We start from the raw sequence: 19,598 nt of genomic DNA, 5'->3' as shown, positions 1-19,598 counted from the left end.
CATGATTAAGCCTAACTTTCTCCTCGTGTAATCTTTTTTATCTCTACTGAGCCAAATGTGATTTGACTCATTCAAAAAATCTTGAGAAGGTTTTTCTCAGTCTAAATAAAATTTGTCCAGCTCAGAAAAGGCTTGTCTTAATTCATGAGATGAATTTAAGACAAGCACCTGCTAATTTCTATCACCTGCCAATTTCATTTTAGGACATCTGTCAAATGTTGATATATGGGTCTGAAACTAAAGAGAGCTCATTGGAGGATTTTTGTGGAGTGTCCACATGCCAAAACCACATTGAATTGGGTGCCATAATCAGATTATAGCATGAGCCCAATTGGATTAAAATGGGCGCCCCAAATAGATAAGAATGAAAGAGTCCTGATTAACATGGACTCTTTGGCGCCACCTTGCATGTGCTTATCTAAAGTTGGCACCAACATAAAAGAGAGGGTAGGGGTTCTTATCTGATGTGCTCAAATGATATCACTCCACCAATCAAAATTTTTTTAGAATTTATTAAAATTTTTTGATTGGTCTAATGATGTGGCACTGCACAGCATATAGGGTCTATAAAATCCCTGTCTGCACCTAGGGTTTGAAGTCTCTGCTCAATACCCAGTCAAAACGAGAATTATCTCTGCTTCTCTACATCCTCCCTACTCTCCTCTCTCCCCTCTTCACGTCCAAGGAGTTGGACATCCATCTGGCAAAGGTCCAAGGCATGGTGATGCCTGGAACAGGAAGGCTGCAGGACATCTTCGACAGGCTGCTGCTCCAACTTCAGAAGGAGTTCTGAAGCACTTCCAAATCAGATAGAGATCTAATTTTTGGAGCATAGATTTGTGAGGAGAAGATGTTCTAGGTGCTGCTTGAGTGTATTCTGGTAGAGGCTAGGTGCTTGCGTGGCTACATCAGAACCTCGGGCTGTGCTGAGATCATCTACAGGGTAATTAGATTACCCTTGAGGTATTACTTATTTTCTCATCCCTTTTAGATTTATTTTAGACTTAATATTAGATATGAAGATTAGATATAGAGACTTAGATCTGAAATAAATATAGGATAATTTTTTTTCAAATTATTTCATCCCAAATTTGATGAAATCTGAAAGATCCTACAAAAGAAAAAGGTGATTTTTCCTTCAACTGGTATCAGAGCCAGGTTGATGGCTCATTTTAGATCTAATTTAGATCTGATTTTAATTTTAATTTATCTAATATTAAAATATTTCAGATGTCACATCAGATATTATAGGATTTGAAATTAAAATATTTAAAATTAAATCTAAGAAGATCTAACATGCATGAGATACATGACTAGACTAGGATTAGTTGAATCCATGAATAGTCTTAAGTTTTATATTTTAATGAGATTAAAATATGAATTAAATTTAATTTATTCTCTATTTTTTTGATATTATAAGTATTATAATCTAATCAAAAAATAAAAAAAAAATTAATTATTCTATAAAATTGATCTGTTGCATGCCTAGACTGGTTGTAGAATTTTCCAGTAACTTGTCTAGAATAGATTTAATTTTGAATAGTTTAATTTAAATTTTATTTTTTAGATATTACATATGATGTATCAGATCTGAAAGTATGTTAATTAGATCAATTTTTGATACATAAGATGTATGCAAAGCATGTATTACTTAGATCTTAAAATGTATATGTGATATGTTAATTTAGATCTAACTAGTTTTGTAGTTAAATTTATATTTCTGGTTAAGGTGTTCCTCATGGCTGTCCGATCATAAAAATAAAGTAGGGTTTAAAGGCCCTCTTCTCCTATTCAATAGGGTGTTCTTATGATGTGTAGGGGTGCCGCGTCTTCATCCTTAATCAGAAATCAAAACTTACTTTTTTACAAAACCCTAGATCCTAAAATCTTAGGATTTATTTTATATATTTTGTTTATGAATCCAAACTTAATTAATAAATTAAGCTTATAAAATTAAGTTAGGTCTAAAATTGAGAATTTCAGATCTAAGTTATTTTCATAAAATTGGGTTCGGGCTTGGGTAGCTCAATTAGGTCTAGCGATTGATCAAACCGAATCAAGAGTTGGTTAGGTGGGATCATGAAAGCTAATAATTGACCAACCTAATAGGATAAAGTCTGGGCCAAGATCGAATCACATTTAGATGTGACTCGATCAAGTTAAGACCTAATTTGGCTCAGTGGTTAGATCCTGGATTGTAGGCTAACCCAATTAGTTCTGGTTCGATAATTTGGTGTCTAAGATAAGTTGGGCAGATTCGATCGATTGGTTTTTAATTAGGAGCTACTCGACTCGAATGCGTTCTTGTCGAGTTAATGGTATATCCCTCCCATCGGTCTCACTTACCTGGCCATATGTGTCGACTCAGTTCTGATTAGAGGTGGCTAATAATTCGAGCTAACCCATGCCACTAGGTTAGTCATAATTGTTATGACTATATCAAGTCAAGTTTAATGAGACCTAAATCAAATCTTCCTAAAAAAATATTAAGTCTAGATCTTCCACCATTATGGATGTGCGCGCCCTTCCCGGGGTTAATTATTCTCGACTAGTTACAGTGGCTCAGTTGCATCGAAAAGATGCAACCTTGTCCATTAGGCATTGAATCTATGGATTAGAGGAGGGTTGGGCTCAATATTTCGGATACGTTGAGGGACCCAATCAGGAATCTAGTTCGTGCAAATGGTGGGTTTGGCTTAACTAAGGATTGGAGTAATATTCCGGATATGGTGAGCTTTATGAATTAGAGACCAAGTTTTGGGTGCACCATGATTAAAGAATCATTGGACAAGAGTTGTCCACTCATTGGTTGACCCATCACCAATAACTGTTAGGTGAGGTGATGAGCCAGTCGGTGAGATCGCACCACCTACTAAAAATCACTGATCACAGAGATTTTCATATCTCTACCAAGGGAGTGTAAGGATCTGAGAAAATAGTGGGAGCCTAATTTGTTTAAAAATGAAACTCCTAAACAAATTGGTTAAGTCTGATTACAAAATTAAACTAGAAACTTTCGACTCTCTACAGGAAACATGTCTACCTCCAACCCCCTGACCAAAATATCGAACACCCACAGATTGACTGGATCCAATTTCAAAGACTGGTTGAGGAACTACAAAATTATTTTGAATTTTAAAAAATTGACTCATGTCTTGGACCAGGACCCACCTGCCATTGCAGCACGTCCGACTGCTGAACAGAGAGCATCTCTGGAAAAGTAGACGGATGATGATAACAAAGAAAGGTACTACATATTGGGTGCAATGTCTGATGACTTACGGTGCCAACATGAGAACATTTTGACTACCCACCAAATGTTGGCTCACCTACAAGAGTTGTTTGGTGAACAGAGTCGCACGGCCAAGTATCAAGTCTGTCAAAGACTTTTTAAGGCTAAAATACATGATGGACAATCAGTCCAAGATCATTGTTTGACAATGATCAAAGATCTTGAGGAGCTTGAGAAGCTCGGTATCATCTTAGACAAAGATTTTTAAATTGATGTGATCCTTCAGTCCTTGTCTGATGTATATGGTTAGTTCATTATGAACTTCCATATGCATAAGATGCAGTATACCTTAGCCGAGTTAATGAACATGCTGGTTACGACTGAGCTTTCTATGAAGGATTTAAAAGGCTCAGTTCTTACTGTGGAGCGGACTTCTTCCAAGAGAAAGTCTTTTGAAAAAAAAAGAAGTCTGCAAAGAAGCAGAAGGTGGATGGCAAGAAGAAAAAGATAGAACCGAAGAAGAAGGCTGCTGATAAGGGAAAATATTTTCACTGCCAATCAGATGGCCATTGGAAGCGGAACTATCCTCAGTACCTGGCCACCTTGAAGAACAAGAAGGATGGTCCTTCTGGAGGTATGCTCATTTTAGAATCTAACCTTACGGTTTCTTCTGGATCCAGTTGGGTGCTTGACTCTGGTTCTAGTGCTCATTTGTGCACTTCTATGCAAGGTCATAAGGAGAGCAGAGGCTGAGGGATGGGGAGATGATCCTACGCATCGAAAATGGAGCAAGAATTGCTGCTGTGGCCGTGGGAACCTATCCTCTGCGATTACCATTAGGATTAGATTTATTTCTTAAAGATTGTTATTATGTGCTTGCAGCAAGTAGGAATTTGATTTTTGTTTCATGTTTAGCACAAGAAGGCTATGTGATTAGTTTTCATAAGGACTATTGTAATATTTTTTATGAAAATAATAAAGTTGTAGATGATTTTCTTATTAACGGTCTCTATAAGCTATATATTGATGTATCTGTATTTAATATCGAGCAAAATATGAATGCCATAGAAATTAAAAGGCCTAGAGATAGTCTAAATGATAGGTATCTGTGGCACCTAAGGCTAGGTCATATAGTGGAAGACAGGGTTAACAAATTGAAAAAATTCGGGCTATTGAGTCTGTTGACTTTCGAGTCATATCCAGTTTGTGAATCATGCCTTCAAGGCAAAATGACCAAGCTTCCTTTTGTGGGACATAGGGAAAGGGCCACAAACCTACTTGCCCTAGTACATACGGATGTGTGCGGCCCATTTGATGTGCCGGCTAGAGGCAACTACGTCTACTTCATTATCTTTACCGATGATATATCTAGGTACGGGTATGTGTTTCTAATGAAACATAGTCTGAAGCTTTTGAAAGGTTCAAAGAATTCAGACATAAGGTAGAAAAACAAACAGAAAAGCCTATTAAGGTTCTTCGATCAGATCGAGAAGGTGAATACCTTAGTTGAAATTTCCTAGACTATCTTAAGGACAATGGTATAGTCTCTCAATGGACTCCACCTGGAATGTCTCAACTTAACGGAATTTCAGAATGGAGAAATCGGACCCTATTAGATATGGTCTGTTCCATGATGAGCTTCACAAACCTCCCTAAATTTTTTTGGAGATATTGTCTCGTGATAGCAATTTATGTATTGAATAGGGTTTTCTCTAAAATTGTTCCTACCACACCGTATAAGATATGGCATGGTAAGAAGCCAAATCTGAATCATCTCAGAATTTGGGGTTGTCCGGCTCATGTCAAGAGACAACAGGCAGACAAGTTAGAGTTCAAGTCTTTTAAAGCTTGATTCATAGGATATCCTAAAGAGTCATTAGGATACTATTTTTATATTTCAGAAGAGCACAATGTAATTATGAGTCGAAATGCTATTTTTCTTGAAAAATAATTTATTCAAGATGGTGGCATCGAAAAAATAATTAAGCTCAAGGAGAATGTCTCCCAAGAGCAATGAGCTAAAGAACCTGAGGAACCTAATCAAATCAGAACCAGTATTAACACAACCTCTTCCACCTCGTAGATCGACTAGGGTTTTCCATCCTCCTGAAAGGTACTTAGGTACAATACAAGAGGATGTAGAGAAAATATTTCTCACGGGAAATGGGATTCATGGTGATGATCCCAAGACCTATGATGAGGCGATATCAGATATCGACTCCGAGAAATGGTTAGAGGCAATGAGATTAGAAATTAACTCGATGCACTCAAACCAAATCTAGACCTTGGTAGATCCACCTGAAGGTATTGTAGCTATTGGGTGTAAATGGATCTTCAAGAGAAAGATAGGTGCAGATGGGAATGTGGAGATATTCAAGGCTAGGCTCATAGTGAAAGGTTATAGTCAGCGTGAAGGCATTGACTATCAGGATACCTTTTCGCCCGTAGCCATGCTAAAATACTTCCGCACATTGCTTACTGTTGCAGCTATTTCGATTATGAAATATGGTAGATGGACATGAAAACGGCGTTCTTAAATGGATATCTTGAAGAAGATATCTATATGAAACAGCTACTTGGTTTCACATCCAGTGACAATGATCATAGGATCTACAAGCTACAAAAGTCTATTTATGGACTTAAGCAAGCATCTCGAAGTTGGAATACTCATTTCAATGATGTGATCAAAATGTTTGGTTTCATCAAGAATGAGGAGGTGAAGGAGGAAAATCACTTTTCCTCGTAGGATCTTCCAGATTTCACCAAATCTGGGGTAGAATAAATTTAAAAATTTTTTATCCTACATGTATTTCAAATCTAAATCTCTAGATCTAATCTTATTATCTGATATTTCAAATCTAAAATTAAATCTAAAACTATGATGAAAGAAGAAATACCTCAAGGGTAATCTGATTACCCTGTAGATGATCTCTGTATAGCCCGAGGTTTTGATGTAGCCACGCAAGTGCCTGGCCTCTACTGGTATCTACTTAGATAGGACCTAGAACATCTTCTCCTTATAAATCTATGCTTCAAAAATTAGATCTAAATCTGATTAGGAAGATCTTCAAAAGTCTTCCTGAAGTTAGAGCAGCAGCTTGTCGAAGAAGTCCTGCAGCCTTCTGTTCCAGGCGTCACCACGCCTTGGATCTTTGCCAGATGGATGTCCAACTCTTTGGATGTGAAGTGGGGAGGAAGGAGAGAAGGGAGGATGTAGAGAAGAGGGGAGGGGGTAGTAGCTATTGGGTTTTGTACATAAAATAATTTCTTCCTCGAAACCCTAGGCGCAGTAGGGTTTATATAGACCCTGTATGCTGCGCAGTGCCACATCATTCAACCATAAAAAAATTCCAATAAATTTTGAAAAAAAATTTGATTGGTGGAGTGATATTATTTGATCATATCTGATAAGAACCCCACCTTATCTCCAAAAGATGGCACCAACATTGGATAAGCACAAATAGAGGTGGCACCCAAGAGATTAAATTGATCAAGACTCTCCAATCCTTATCCACTTGGGGCGCCCACTTTAATCCAATTGGGCTCACACCATAATATGATTATGGCACCCAATTTGATATGGCTTGGCTTATGGACACTCCACAAAAATTCTCCAATGAGCCCTCTTCAGTTTAAGACCCATATGTCAACTTTTGACAGATGTCCTAAAATAAAATTGGCATGTGCTAGGAATTAGCAGGTGTTGTCTTAAATTCATCTCATAAATTAAGACAAGCCTTTTTTGATCTGGACAAGCTTCATTTAAACTGAGAGAAATCTTCCTAAAGTTCTTTGGATAAGTCAAATCATATTTGACTCAGTAGAGATAGAAAAGACTACACGAGGAGAAAGTTAGGCTCAATCGTGTGCTAGCATGATTTCTTTGAACCTAATTGGATCTTATCCAAATCAATTGGGGTAGCTCAATTGATGACATCCAGATCCTAACCCTTTTTTGTGTGACTCAGTTAGATTCAATTCTATATGGTAATGAGATATGTCGTGATCTCATCATCGACATCATCGAAACTCCTTTCGATGGATCAGAACTCTTCTGATTCAGACAATTAGAATGATCGATCATCAATATCATTCTAATTGCTCCTAAAATCTACTAGTGACATCTAGCAGTATGTGGTGTAACCCATCAGAACTGAAGATGAACCTCTCGGTGCAGCTACCTGTGTGATTGAGTTCCTCTATCATGAGTCTCGACTGAATTAGGATTAAGGTGAACTCATCAAACCCAACATCAGTCATATGAATCAATCGATCGATCCAAGTCCGATGTGAAACCCTAATGAAAAGCTCTTTTTCATTATTTCACTTTGCCATGGCCATAGGCTTAAGGACTCAATCTTTCAATTATCATAGGACTACTCTTCTCATCTATCGAGGTTGATAGATCTCATCTTGGTGCGATCTAGTTCCTACAATGAATATGCTACAACCAACATACATCTCAAGGTTTCAAATGGCTAGGAGACTGAGTTATGGTGTAGTCAAATTATAACACACTCAAGGTAAACTGTCGATGCACCTCAGGTCAAAGAACTAGACACACAACTGCAGCATCGAGCTAGTCATCGATGAGAAGGTAGACTTCCTTATGACTGCTCGATATGGTCACGCTCAGTACTCTCATTCATAACGAATACCTATACTCTCACTCCAATGTCTCCATACCAAAGACTCAAGATACATCTATCCTAAGAAAGCAATCGTACACCAACCTTTCGGATCGATCACCATCCTCGTGATGATCCTATGGTCAGGAGCTGTTTGAGTTAGTTATGTAAATTTATGCCTTAAATTTTTAACTCTTGAAAATATGAATTTACATTCCTACTAACTCAAAAGATGTATCACAAACACAATGTACACAATGTGATGAAGAATAATCCTTTTATTCATTTATAGTCAAAATTATAAATTTGCCCTTAGATCTGTACAGGAATGTATCAGCCGATCTGGCATCTAGGGCACACATCTAACAGGAGGAACCATGTGTGTTCAAAAAGGTCAGTGGGAGTGCGGTTGTCTTCCTCATATCGTATGTAGATGACATCCTCCTAATTGGGAATGACATTCCCATGTTGACCTCAGTCAAATTATGGTTGTCTAAGGAGTTCTCTATGAAAGATCTAGGAGAGGCATCTTTTATACTGGGTATTAAGGTTTATAGAGATAGACCAAATAGGATGCTCGAACTTTCATGGAAGATATACATAGAAGAGGTGCTGAAAAGGTTTGGCATGAAAAACTTTAAAAGAGGTTTATTACCTTTTAGACATGGCATTCATCTCTCCAAGAAGATGTGCGCATACCTAAGGAGATTGAACGCAAAAGCAAGATCCCTTATGCTTTGGCAATAGGGAGCCTCATGTATGTCATGCTATGTACACAACCTGATATAGCCCATGCTATGAGTGTCATAAGTAGATATAAGTCAAATCCAGATGAAGAGCACTGGACTTCTGTGAAATATATCCTTAAGTACTTGAGAAGGATAAGGATATATTTCTAGTCTTTGAGAATGGGGAACTCCAGATTCAGGGATATATAGACTCAGACTTTATGTCTGATATAGATGATCGAAAGTCGATATTTGGGAGTCTGTTCATTTGCAATGGTGGTGTAGTCAGCTGGAAGAGTTCCAAGCAGATGGTGATTGCTGATTCCACCATGGAGGCAGAGTACATTGCTATATCGAAAGCTGCGAAGGAGGTATTCTGGTACAAGAAGTTTGCCGTAGAGCTTGGAGTGATGTCATCGGATGCCATACCTCTTTACTGTGACAATAATGGCGTCATAGCCCTAGCTAAAGAGCCAAGGTCTCACCAGAAGTCCAAACACATCGAGCGGCGATTCCATCTGATCTGTGATTACCTCGAAAAGGGTTATGTCGAGATTAAGAGAGTCAACTCCATAGACAATGTGGTAGACCCACTGATAAAGCCATTAGTCCAGCAGAAGATCGAAGCCCACCTTGAGAAGATGGGACTTAGATATGTAGCCAATTGGTGTTAGATCAAGTGGGATACATCCTTTGTGTACATTATGTCTGTGATACATCCTTTGAGTTAGTAAGAATGTCAATTCATATTTTCAAAAGTTGAAAATTTAAGGCATGAATTTATATAACTAACTCAAAAATAGCTCCGACCATAGGATCATCATGAGGATGGTGATCGATCCGAAAGGTTGGTGTACGATCGCTTCCTTAGGGTAGATGTGTCTTGAGTCTATGGTGTGGAGACACTGAAGTGAGAGTACAGGTATTCGTTGAGAACGAGAGTACTGAGCATGACCATATCGAGCAGTCATAAGGAAGTCTACCTTCTCATCGATGACTAGCTTGATGCTGCAGTTGTGTGTCTAGTTCTTTGATCTAAGGTGCATCGATAGTTCACCTTGAGTGCGTTATAGTTTGACTACACCATAACTTGATCTCTTAGCCATTTGAAACCCTGAGGTGTATGTTGATTGTAGCATATTCATTGTAGGAACTAGGTCGCACCAAGATGGGATCTATCAACCTCGGTAGATGAGAGGAGTAGCTTATGATGATTGAAAGATCGAGTCCTTAAGCCCATGGCCATGGCAGAGTAAATAATAGAAAAAGTATTTTCCATTGGAGTTTCACATCTGACTCGGATTGATCGATTGATTCATATGACTGATGTTAGATTTGACGAGTTTACCTTAACCCTAATTCAGTCGAGACTCATGACAGAGGAACTCAATCACACAGGTAGCTACACCAAGAGGTTTATCTTCAGTTCTGATGGGTTGCCACCATATACTGCTAGGTATCACTGATGGATTTTGAGAGCAATTAGAATGATATTGATGATCGATCATTCTAATTGTCTGAATCAAAAGAGTTCTGGTCCATCGAAAAGAGTTTCGATGATGTCGATGATGAGATCACAACATGTCTCATTACCAGACAGAATTGAATCTAACTGGGTCACACAAACAAGGGTTAGGGTCTGGATGTCATCAATTGGGCTAACCCAATTGATTTGGATAAGTTCCAATTAGGTTCAAGGAAATCGTGCTAGCACACGATTGAGTCTAACTTTCTCCTCGTGTAATCTTTTCTGTCTCTACTGAGCCAAATATGATTTGACTCATCCAGAGAACCTTGAAAAGATTTCTCTTAGTCTAAATGAAACTTGTCCAGCTCAGAAAAGGCTTGTCTTAATTCATGAGATGAATTTAAGACAAGCACCTACTAATTCCTGTCACCTGCCAATTTTATTTTAGGACATCTATCAAATGTTGACATATGGGTCTTAAACTGAAGAGAGCTCATTAGAGGATTTTTGTGGAGTTTTCACAAGCCAAAACCACATTAAATTGGGTGCCATAATCAGATTATGGCTTGAGCCCAATTGGATTAAAGTGGGTGCCCCAAATGGATAAGAATGAAAGAGTCCTGATTAATATGGACTCTTTGGCGCCACTTTGCTTGTGCTTATCTAAAGTTGGAACCAACATAAGAGAGAGGGTGGGAGTTCTTATTTGTTGTGATCAGATGATATCACTCCATGAATCAAAATTTTTTTAGAATTTATTAGAATTTTTTGATTGGTTGAATGATGTGGCACTGCACAGCATACAGGGTCTATAAAATCCCTATCTACACCTAGGGTTTGCAAGTTTCTACTCAATACCCAGACAAAATGAGAATCCTCTCCTCTTCTCTATGTCTTCCCTACTCTCCTCTCTCCCCTCTTCACATCCAAGGAGTTGAACATCCATCTGGCAAAGGTCCAAGGCGTGGTGACATTTGGAACAGGAAGGCTGCAGGACATCTTCGACAGGCTGCTGCTCCAACTTCAGAAGGAGTTCTGAAGTACTTTCAAATCAGATAGAGATCTAATTTTTGGAGCATAGATTTGTAATGAGAAGATGTTCTTGGTCCTTCCTAAGTAGATATCAGTAGAGGTCAGGCACTTGCGTGGCTACATCAGAACTTTGGGCTGTGCTGAGATCATCTACAGGGTAATCAGATTACCCTTGAGGTATTACTTGTCTCCTTATCCCTTTTAGATTTATTTTAGACTTAATATTAGATATAAAAATTAGATTAGAGACTTAGATCTAAAATAAATATAGAATAAATTTTTTTAAAATTATTCCACCCCAGATTTGATGAAATCTAGAAGATCCTACAAAGGAAAAAGGCGGTTTTTCCTTCAGGATCATCATGAGGATGACGATCGATTTGGAAGGTTGGTGTATGATCGCTTTCTTAGGATAGATGTGTCTTGAGTCTGCAGTGTAGAGACACCAGAATGAGAGTACATGTATTCATTGAGAATGAGAGTACTGAGCGTGACCACCTCGAGCAGTCATAAGGAAGTCTACCTTCTCGTCGATGACTAGCTCGATGCTGTAGCTGTGTGTCTAGTTCTTTGACCTGAGGTGCATCGATACTTCACCTTGAGTGTGTTATTGTTTGACTACACCATAACTCAATCTCCTAGCCATTCAAAATCCTAAGGTGTATGTTGGCTGTAGCATATTCATTATAGGAACCAGATTGCACCAAGATGGGATCTATCAACCTTGGTACATGAGAGGAGTAGTCCTATGATGATCGAAAGATTGAGTCCTTAAGCCCATGGCCATGATAGAGTGAAATAATGGAAAAGAGTTTTTCATTAAGGTTTCACATCGAATTTAGATCAATCGATTGATTCATATGACTGATGTTGGGTTTGACGAGTTCACCATAACCCTAATTCAGTCGGGACTCATGATAGAGGAACTCAATCACACAGGTAGCTGCATCAAGAGGTTTGTCTTCATTTCTGATGGGTTGCCACCATATACTGCTAGGTATCACTGGTGGATTTTGAGAGCAATTAGAATGATCTTGATGATCGATCATTCTAATTGTCTGAATCAGAAGAGTTTTGATCCATCGAAAAGAGTTTCGATGATGTCGATGATGAGATCATGACATGTCTCATTACCATATGAAAATGAACTTAACTGGATCATACAAATAAGAGTTAGGGTCTGGATGTCATCAATTGAGCTAGCCCAGTTCGATTGATTTGGATTAGATCCAATAGGATCAAGAAAATCGTGCTAGCACACGATTGAGCCTAACTTTCTCCTCGTATAATCTTTTCTATCTCGACTGAGCCAAATATGATTGACTCATCTAGAGAACCTTGAGAAGATTTCTCACAGTTTGATTGGAGTCAGTCCAGCTTAGAAAAGATTTGTCTTAATTCATGAGATAAATTTAAGACAACACCTGCTAATTCTTGTCACCTACCATTTTCATTTTAGGACATTGGTCAAACGTTAACCCATGGACCTTGGACTGAAGGCCACTTGGCAAGAGGTCATTGGAGATTTTTTGTGGAGTGTCCACCTGCTAAATTGGGCCTCAAAGTGGGTGCCATATTCATATTGGGCATGCACCCCAAGTGGATAAGGATAGAGTCCCATGAGATGAGGACTCTGATCCCTTGATCAACTTGGACTATGGGGCACAAATCTCACTATGCTTATCCAATGTTGGTGCCAACAGTAGGAGAGATTGTGGGGATTTTTATTTGATATGATCAGATGACATCACTCCACTAATTAGAATTTTTTCAAAATTAATTGGAATTTTTTGATTGGTCGAATGATGTGGCACTGCATGGCGCAGCAGGGTCTATTTAAACCCTGTCTGCGCCTAGGGTTAAGAGACTCTGTGCAATAACCAGCAAAAGCTTGAATCCTCTCCACTTCTCCATGCCCCCTATACTCATTTCTCTCCCCTCTTCACATCCAAGAGGTTGGGCATCCATCTGGTGCTTGTCCAAGGCATGGTGGCTTCCTGATTAGAAGGCTGCAGAGATTTATCGAGAAGCTGCTGCTCTAGCTTCAGAAGATCTTTTGAAGATCTTTCAGATCAGATCTAGATCTAATTTTTGGAGCAAAGATTCATGAGGAGATGATGATCTAGATCTTACTTGAGTGGATACTGATAGAGGCCAGGCGACTGCGTGGCTATTTTAGAACCTCGGGCATTGCTGCGATCATCTACAGGGTAATCTAGTTACCCTAGAGGTATTTCTCTATTTCTCATATTTTTAGATTTAATTTTAGATTTAATATCAGATAATAGAAATTAGATCTAATAGATCTTAGATCTAAAATATCATAGGATAATTTTTTTTTTAAAATATTCCGCCCCATATCTCATTAGATCTGGAAGATCTTATAAGAAAAAAATTGATTTTTCCTTCAACTGGTATCAGAGCCAGATTGATGGCTCTATTTCAGATCTAATTTAGATCTAATTTTTATTTTTATTTATCTGATATTAATAGATTTTAGATGTCACATCAGATGTGATAGGATCTGAAATCAAAAAAAATTTAAAATTAAATCTAAATAGATCTAACATGTATGAGATACATGACTAGACTAGGAGTAGTTTGATCTATGAATAGTCTTATAGTTTTATATTTTAATATGATTAAAATATAAATTAGATATAATTTATTTTTTATTTTTTGATATTATAAATATTATATTCAGATCAAAAAATAGAAAATAAAATTTTAATTAATATATAAGATTGATCTATTGCATGCCTAGACTAGTTGTAGAATTATTCTAGTAACTGTCTAGAATAGATTTTATATTGAATAGTTCAATTTAAATCTTATTTTTTAGATATTATATGTGATGTATCAGATCTGAAAGCATGCTAATTAGATCAAATTTTAATACATGAGATGTATGCAAAGCATGTATAAGTTAGATCTAAAATTATATATGTGATATGTAACTTAGATCTAACTAGTTTTGTAGTTAAATTAATATTTTTGATTAAGGTGTTCCTCATGGCCGTCTGGTCATAAGAATAAAGTAGGATTTTAGACCCTATCCTCCCATTCAATAGGATGTTCTTATGGCATGTAGGGGTGCTATGCATTCATCCTTAATCAAAAATTAAAATTTATTTTTCTATAAAACCCTAGATCCTGAAACCCTAAGATTTATTTACATGTTTTGTTTATGAACCCAAGACTTAATTAATGAATTAAGCTTATGAAATTAAATTAGGTCTAAAATTGAGAATTTTAGATCTAAGTCATTTTCATAAAATTGGGTTCGGGCTTGGGTAGCTCAATTAGGTCTAGCGGTTGATCAAATCGAATCAAAAGTTGGTTAGGTGGGATCATGAAAGCTAATAATTGACCAGCCTAATAGGATTAAGTCTAGGTCAAGGTCGAATCATATTTAGATGTGACTCATCAAGTTAAGACCTAATTTGGCTCAGTGGTTAGAACCTGGATTGTAGACTAACCCAATTGGTTCTGGTTCGATAATTTGATGTCTAAGGTAAGTTGGACAGATATGACCGAATGATTTTTAATTGAGAGCTACTCGACTCGAATGCGTTCTTTTTGAGTTAATGGCATATCCCTTCCATCGATCTCACTTATCTGGCCATATGTGTCGACCCAGTTCTGATTTGAGGTGGCTAAAAATTCAAGCTAACCCATGTCACTAGGTTAGTCATAATTGTTATGACTATGTCAAGTCAAGTTTAATGAGACCTAAATCAAATCTTCCTAAGAAAATATTAAGTCTTAGGTCTTCCACCATTATGGATGTGCGGGCCCTTTTCGGGGTTGATTATTCTCGACTGGTTACAGTGGCTCAATTGCATCGAAAGATGCAACTATGTCCATTAGACAGTGGATGCTACAGATTAGAGGATGGGTTGTGCTCAATATTCTGGATACATGAGGGACTCAATTAGGAATCTATTTCGTGCAAATGGTGGGTCTGACTTAACTAAGGATTGGGGTAATATTCTGGACACGGTGAGCTTCATGAATTAGAGACCAAGTTTTGGGTGCACCATGATTAGAGAATCATTGGACAAGAATTGTCCACTCATCGATTGATCCATCACCAATAATTGTTAGGTGAGGTGATGAGCTAGTCAGTGAGACCGCACCACCCACTAGAAATCACTAATCACGGTGATTTTCACATCTCTACCTAGGGAGTGTAGGGATCTGAGAAAATAATGGGAGCCTAATTTGTTTAAAAATAAAATACTAAATAAATTGGTTAAGTCTGATTATAAAATCTAACTAGAAACTTTTGACTCTCTACAAGAAACATGTCTGCGTCCAACCCCCTGACCAAAATACTAGACATCCACAGATTAACTGGACCTAATTTCAGGGACTGATTGACGAACTACAGAATTATTCTGGGTTTCGAAAAACTGACACATGTCTTGGATCAGGACCCACCTACCATACCAGCACGTCCGACTGCTAAACAGAGAGTGTCTCTGAAAAAGTGGACGGATGACGATAACAAAGCCAGGTACTACATGTTGGGTGCCATGTCTGATGACTTGCAGCACCAGCATGAGAATATTATGACTACCTGCCAAATGTTGGCTCACCTACAAAAGTTGTTTGGTGAACAAAGTCGCACAGCCAAGTATCAAGTCTGCCAAAGACTTTTTAAGGCTAAAATACGTGATGGGCAGTCGGTCCAAGATCATTGTTTGTCAATGATCAAAGACCTTGAGGAGCTTGAGAAGCTCGATGTCATCTTAGACAGGGATTTTCAGATTGATGTGATCCTTCAGTCTTTGTCTGATGCATATGGTCAGTTCATCATGAACTTTCATATGCATAAGATGCAGTGTACCTTGGCTGAGTTAATGAACATGTTGGTTACGGCTGAGCTTTCTTTAAAGGATTCAAAAGGCTCAGTCCTTACTGTGGAGCAAACTTCTTCTAAGAGAAAGTCTTTTGGAAAGAAGAAGATCTGTGAAGAAGCAGAAGGTGGATGGGAAGAAGAAGAAGACGGAATCGAAGAAGAAGGCTGCTGAAAAGGAAAAATATTTTCACTGCAATTCAGACGGCCATTGGAAGCGAAACTGTCCTTAGTACCTGGCCACCCTGAAGAACAAGAAGGATGGTCCTTCTGGAGGTATGCTCATTATAGATCTAATCTTACGATTTCCTCTGCATCCAGTTGGGTACTTGACTTTGGTTCTAGTGCTCATTTGTGCACTTCTATGCAAGGTCTTGAGGAGAGCAAGAGGCTTAGGGATGGGGATATGATCCTACGCATCGGAAATGGAGTAAGAGTTGCTGCTGTGGCCGTGGAAACCTATCCTCTGAGATTACCGTTAGGATTAGATTTAGTTCTTAGAGACTGTTATTATGTGCCTGCAGCAAGCAAAAATTTGATTTCTATTTCATGTTTAGCACAAGAAGGCTATAAGATTAGCTTTCATAAGAACCATTGTAACATATTTTATGAGAATAATAAAGTTGCAAATAGTTTTTTTATTAATGGTCTCTATCAGCTACATATTGATGTATCTGTATTTCATATCGAGCAAAATGTAAATGCCATGGGAATTAAAAGGCCTAGAGATAGTCTAAATGATAGGTATCTATGGCACCTAAGGCTAGGTCATATAGCGAAAGACAAGGTTAACAAATTGGAGAAATCCAGACTATTGAGTCCGTTGACTTTCGAGTTATATCCAGTTTGTGAATCATGCCTTCAAGACAAAATGATCAAGCTCCCTTTTGTAGGACATAGGAAAAGGGCCACAGACCTACTTGCCCTAGTACATATGGATGTATGCGGCCCATTTGATATGCCGGCTAGAGGCAACTATATCTATTTCATTACCTTTACTGATGATATGTCTAGGTACGGGTATGTGTTTCTAATGAAACACAAGTCTGAAGCCTTTGAAAAGTTCAAAGAATTCAGACATGAGGTAGAAAAACAAACAAAAAGCCCATTAAGGTTCTTCGATCAAATTGAGGAGGTGAATACCTTAGTCGAGAGTTTCTAGACTATCTTAAGGATAATGGCATAGTCTCTCAATGGACTTCACCTGGAATGCCACAACTCAATGGAATTTCAGAACGGAGGAACCAGACCCTATTAGATATGGTCCATTCTATGATGAACTTCACAGACCTCCCTGAGTTTCTTTGGAGACACTGTCTCATAACAGCAATGTATGTATTGAAAAGGGTTCCCTCTAAAACTGTTCCTACCACACCGTATGAGATATGGCATGGTAAGAAACCAAGTCTTAGTCATCTCAGAATTTGGGATTGTCCGGCTCATGTCAAAAGACAGCAGGTGGACAAGTTAGAGTTCAGGTCTTTTAGAGCTCGGTTCATAGGATATCCTAAAGAGTCATTAGGATACTATTTCAATATTTCGAAAGATCACAATGTGATTGTGAATCAACATGCTATTTTTCTTGAAAAATAGTTTATTCAAGATGGTGGCATCGGAAGAATAATTAAGCTCAAGGAGAATGTCTCCCAAGAGCAACGAGCTAAAGAACCTGAGGAATCAAATCAATTAGAACCAGTCCTAACACAACCTCTTCCACCTCGTAGATCGACTAGAATTTTTTGTCTTCCTGAAAGGTACTTAGGTACTATACAAGCAGAAGTAGAGGAAATGTTCCTCATGGGAAATGGGGCTCATGGTGATGACCCCAAGACCAATGATGAGGTGATATCAGATATTGACTTTGAAAAATGGTTAGAGGCAATGAGATCAGAAATTAACTCGATGCACTCAAACCAAGTCTGAACCTTGATAGATCCACCTGAAGGTATTATACCTATTAGGTGTAAATGGATCTTCAAGAGAAAGATAGGTGCAGAAAGGAATGTGGAGATATTCAAGGCTGGACTCGTAGCGAAAAGTTATAGTCAGTGCGAAGGCATTGACTATCAGGATACCTTTTCGCCCGTAGCTAAGCTAAAATCTATCCTCACATTACTTGCTGTTGCAGCCTATTTCGATTAGGAAAATATGGCAGATGGATGTGAAAATGGCATTCTTAAATGGATATCTTAAGAAAGATATCTATATGGAACAACCGCTTGGTTTCACATCCAGTGATGATGATCACAAGATCTGCAAGCTGCAAAGGTCTATTTATGGACTTAAGTAAGCATCTCAGAGCTAAAATACTCATTTCAATGATATGATCAAAATGTTTGGTTTCATCAAGAATGAGAAGGAACCATGTGTGTTCAAGAAGGTCAGTGGGAGCGCAGTTGTCTTTCTCGTATTGTATGTAGATGACATCCTCCTGATTGGGAATGATATTTTCATGTTGACCTCAGTCAAAATATGGTTGTCTAAGGAGTTCTCTATGAAAGATCTAGGAGAGACATCCTTTATACTGGGTATTAAGGTCTATAGAGATAGAACAAATAGGATGCTGGGACTTTCACAGAAGATGTACATAGAGGAGGTGCTAAAAAGGTTTAGCATGAAAAACTCCAAAAGAGATTTAGTACCTTTTAGACATGGCATTCATCTCTCTAGGAAGATGTGCCCTAGCATACCTGAGGAGATTGAACGTATGAGCAAGATCCCTTATGCTTCGGCAATAGGAAGCCTCATGTATGCCATGCTATGTACACGACCTGATATAGCCCATGCTGTGAGTGTCACAAGCAGATATCAGTCAAATCCAGGCGAAGAGCACTGGACTTTTGTGAAATGTATCCTTAAGTACTTGAGAAGGACTAAGGATATGTTTATAGTCTTTGAGAATGGAGAACTCCAGGATCAGAAATTTACAGACTCAGACTTTATGTCTAATATAGATGATCGAAAGTCAACATCTGAAAGTCTGTTCATTTACAATGGCGGTGCAGTTAGCTGGAAAAGTTTCAAGCAAATGATAATTGCTGATTCCACCATGGAGGTAGAGTATATTACTGCATCGGAAGCTGTGAAAGAGGCATTCTGGTACAAGAAGTTTGTCGCAGAGCTTGGAGTGATGTCATCAGATGCCATCCCTCTTTACTGCAACAATAATGGCACCATAGCCCTGGCTAAAGAGCCAAGGTCTCACTAGAAGTCCAAGCATATCGAGTGGCGATTTCATCTGATCCGTGATTACCTCGAAGAAGGTTATGTCGAGGTTAAGAGAGTCGACTTCACAGATAATGTGGCAGACCCACTGACAAAGCCATTAGGCCAGTAGAAGATCGAAGCCCACCTTGAGAAGATGGGACTTAGATATGTACCTAATTGGCGTTAGGTTAAGTGGAAGTTTGTTAGATGTGTGCCCTAGATGCCAGATTGGCTGACACATTCCTGTACAAATGTAAGGGCAAATTTATAATTTTGACTATAAATGAATAAAAGGGTTATTCTACTATTACATTGTGTACATTATGTCTGTGATACATCCTTTGAGTTAATAGGAATATTAATTCATATTTTCAAGAGTTGAAAATTTAAGACATGAATTTACATAACTAACTCATAAACAACTCCTAACCATAGGATCATC

The sequence above is a fragment of the Elaeis guineensis genome, chromosome 9 (assembly GCF_000442705.2).
Source record: "Elaeis guineensis isolate ETL-2024a chromosome 9, EG11, whole genome shotgun sequence".
In the NCBI taxonomy this organism is placed as follows: domain Eukaryota; kingdom Viridiplantae; phylum Streptophyta; class Magnoliopsida; order Arecales; family Arecaceae; genus Elaeis; species Elaeis guineensis.
Note: the sequence above shows the minus strand (reverse complement) of the source record.